We start from the raw sequence: 4328 nt of genomic DNA on the forward strand, positions 1-4328 counted from the left end.
AAGTGAAAATGATAGTCACCACTTGCCACTAGGATTTGTAATTATCACGGACAGCACACTAACAGTTACTTTGGCGAATACTAAGCGATCCAGGACGGTGTACAGTCCTCGCGAGTCCACTGTCAGTTTTTACCACAAATACGCGTTTTGTATGATACAGAGCTCGATCCGACGTTTAACAGACGTGTATCTTACAGTGGCTGAGTCCGAAGTGAACATTTTTCCTGCCTCTCGGGCTGTGTTTATGTAGATGCCGCAGCGGACGGCCGAAGGAACATCTGTTGTTATCTGTCAATGTACACGGCAGCAGCCGCAGAACGACGGCTTTCTCGGACACATAAACTGTAATAACATAGTCATGTATTGATTCAGAATCTTCTTAATTTTTACATGTATTAGGTAAGTTGTTTGAAAGCATAGAAAAAGGTTTCAGCTCGTTTGGATAAAAACTTTGTCTTCCAGAATTCTCCTAGTGAAACTAACGGTAGATCGTTACCTCTGAACCACACATTTACTAGAACTTGTATTAGCTGTTACTAATACTACACCTCTAAAATTCGATAGAGCTCTGTTTAATAGGTTTTATCATCTGCTTTAACTAAAATTTTCTGTCATTAAAATTACAGGTACTTAATCTACTGCAATTGGGTATATTTTGGTTAGAAAATTGGTTTTTATTTAATTACTCAAAAACTATAAGAGGTAGCTTAACGTGGTCTCTTAGTTATGATTTTTAGGGTGAACTGAAGCATAAAACAAATGTTTATGTTTCTAAGTCCATTTTTAGCCCCTTCCACTTTTCCTAAAAACGTGGATTCCGGTCGTAATTTTCGTTCTTTAGCTCTGATACTTGCACCACTAATTTATTAGCTCCATAAGCATCTTCTGACCAAATTCTGGCATTATTATTTAGCGCCACATATATTTTTTTAAATGGCGTTTTTACGGAAACCAATCAAGTATAGGTACATAAAGAGTTGATATTTGAATTCTTATTACAATAAAATTTATGATAAAGTTTTAAAAGCAAATTTTGACTTTTAATTTACACTAAATTGTGGTACAATAGTTGCGCGCTATGCGCACACGGGTGAATGTGACGTGTCGCTACCAGCAGTGAACTGGGGTAAGCCCCGGCACACTCGCTCTCCTTTGTATCTCTCAAAATATACAGCGCTCGTTTTGCTTCGCATTCTTGACCGAGTGCTGCGCTGAGGAGAGGCTCAAAATGGTTCAAATGGCTCTGAGCACTATGCGACTTAACATCTATGGTCATCAGTCGCTTAGAACTTAGAACTACTTAAACCTAACTAACCTTAGGACATCACACACATCCATGCCCGAGGCAGGATTCGAACCTGCGACCGTAGCGGTCGCTCGGCTCCAGACTGTAGCGCCTAGAACCGTACGACCACTCAAGCCGGCGCTGAGGAGAGGTATCGATGTCGGTCGGTGAGGCCTGGCACGAAGTCGGCGTTCCAAAACAACCCAAACGTGTACTATAGGATTCAGTCTCGACTCTGTGCAGGCCAATCCAATACAGGGATGTTATTGTCCTGTAACCACTCCGCCACAGGCCGTGCATTATGAACAGGTGCTCGATCATGTTGAGAGATGTAATCGCAATCCCCAAATTATTCTTCAACAGTGGGAAAGTGGAAGGTGCTTAAAACATCAATGTAGGCCTGGGCCGAGATAGTGCCACGCAAAACAACAAGGGGTGCAAGCCCCCGCCATGAAAAACACGACCACACCATCACTACCTCCGAATTTTTCTGTTGGCATTACACACGCTGGCAGATGACGTTCACCGTGCATTCACCATAACCATATCCTACATCGGATCGCCACACTGTGCACCGTGATTCGTCACTCCACACAACGTTTTTCCACTGTTCAATCGTCCAATGTTTACGCTCCTTTCACCAAGCGAGGCGTCGCTTGGCATTTACCAGCGCGATTTGTGGCTTATGAGCAGCCGATCGACCATGAAATCCATGTTTTCTCACCTTCCGTGTAACTGTCATAGTACTTGTAGTGGATACTGATGCAGTTTGAAATTCCTGTGTGATGGTCTGGATAAATGTCTGACTATTACACATTACGACCCCTTCAACTGTCTGGGGCCTCAGTCAACAGACGAGGTGGGCCTGTACGCTTTTGTGTTGTGCGTGTCCCTTCACGTTTTCACTTCACTATCGCATCGGAAACAGTGGACCTAGGTATGTTCAGGAGTGTGGAAATTTCGCGTACAGACGTATGACAAGTGACACCCAATCACCTGACCATATCCGTAACTGTGAGTTCCGCGGAGGGCCCCATTCTGCTGTCTCACGATGTCTAATGACTACTGAGGTCGCTGATATTGAGTACTAGGCAATAGGTGGCAGCACAAAACAGCTAATATGAAAAACGTCTGTGTTCGGATACTTTTGATCACATAATGTATATAGCTTTCCTGTTAAAAGCACAAAACTGTTCTACTTATAACTATGACGTCTGGATATTTGAAGAGTCGATGGAACAGAAATATTTCTCAAGTCTGAATACTATTAAACACATACAGAACGTATTTTCTTACATTACATTAGGAAAGTTATTGTTTTTTATGCCTAATAGGTCCACTCCAAGCCGAAGTTCGAGTAACCTCTGCTTGCGGGATTCCGTTAAACTAACGAAACGAGTAATCGCCGTGTCGCCTGTAGAAACCTATCGAAGTTCTTTAATGTAATTTGTAGAGGATACAGGTTCCGTTTCACAGATAAATTCGACTCACTAATTGTCGGTGAAGCCGACCAAATATTTCTCCCACGATAGCTTCAGTTACTACAATGCTGAAGGCTACTTTTCACTAATTATTTGAAAATGGAATATGACTCAGGATATCTATATAATTCACATAACTGTAAGTAATACTTTTCCTTGAAATTATAATTCAACTTGAATACACTTACATTATTGAACATCGAATAGTAAGAATAGCAAACTCAACAGGTATCACTATAGGAGAAATGAGTGATATTACGTTGTTTAATCAGATTTATACTTTTACAAAAGAAACAATATAAGCACATTATGACGCATTCTGCGTCATGTCTTCGATTAATTTACAAATCTTTTCTGGTCGTCTATTATCGTAGGCACCTAGGCTCTTTGTTAATTGCAATTTATCACTCGTAAGAAGTGAAACACGAATAAAAATACCAAAAGCAACTTGTAAGTAAAAAAAGAGGCTCCACACCTAACAACAGAGAACGCGCTCTATGTTGGTAACTATTGATCGAAAGCGTTATAATATACATTACACTGGCACATTTTGCTTCCTTTCTGAATACAATGATCACTAACCTTGCAACATCCAACTTTCAGGAACAGCTCGTTCATATTGCCGAATGCACTAGCCAACTACTGCTGTGGTGTGTCACTACCGACTGCCGGCTACACAGTGCTACCAGCTCTTTACTTTCGCTGGTCTTCTGTTTCCTACGTGACAACAAAAGTGTACGTAGGAGACCGGAAGCTGGAACCGAACTTAAGGCCGGAAACAGTAGTTAGTGTTGCCAGATTATAAAATTTGATTGCATTAAAAAGTGCGCATACACTGGCTGACAGTACACGCTACGTATATTTTCTTCTTCGTTAATCAGACGCTAACGGTGAAGAATGGAGGGAAAAAAATGTTTGCTTCGTTCTCTATTGCGTCACTATCCCATATATTGAAAAAAATATTGAGTTTTATTTTTCCTTAAGACTGCGGAATATAACGTCACACGGGCCACCCTTAGAATTTGAGCATGCACGCCTGTTATGCTGCAACCTGGCCAGCAAGTGGCTCCTTGAAAGTTATCTGTTCTGTGCTGATGACAGTCCCTACACTATAACGTGCTACCTTCCTGAAGAGCGCTTTGTTATAGGGGTAACCATTAGGAGCCGCGTGAGACTCTGGGTGTGTGTATGTATGTGTGTGTGGGGGGGGGGGGGGGGGGGGGACGCTTGTATCCCCTCTGAAATCAGGAATACAGACTTTTTATTCATTACAGAATTCTCATACGCTTCTCTCAATACTCATCAATTCTCCGGTGTTTGTGTCACCTACAAAATTTAGATCTTGTGGTACAACACCTCTCGAAAGTAACCTACTCTTTTATAAAACGAATGCGAATTTTTGAGTCTTGGCCCCTCTGATTTACTGACGCCCATGGACGATACAGCGTCCTTCATTTTTCATGAGACACATCGCAGTCATATCCACAACATACGTTAGAATTCCACCGTAAAAGGACGTACGCTGCATGAGTCGTATTTCACACAGAAGATTATAACTGTAC

General features: G+C 41.8%; 1 non-coding gene across 1 annotated transcript; it reads right to left on the reverse strand.

The window, feature by feature from the left end:
* Positions 1–4003: 4003 nt before the first annotated feature.
* On the reverse strand, positions 4004–4079 carry LOC126286741 (small nucleolar RNA SNORD113/SNORD114 family). The gene has a single exon (XR_007551719.1). It is a non-coding gene; the product is annotated as a small nucleolar RNA SNORD113/SNORD114 family (small nucleolar RNA).
* Between the last annotated feature and the right edge of the window lie 249 nt (positions 4080–4328).

Source organism: Schistocerca gregaria, chromosome 1, assembly GCF_023897955.1.
Source record: "Schistocerca gregaria isolate iqSchGreg1 chromosome 1, iqSchGreg1.2, whole genome shotgun sequence".
Classification (NCBI taxonomy): domain Eukaryota; kingdom Metazoa; phylum Arthropoda; class Insecta; order Orthoptera; family Acrididae; genus Schistocerca; species Schistocerca gregaria.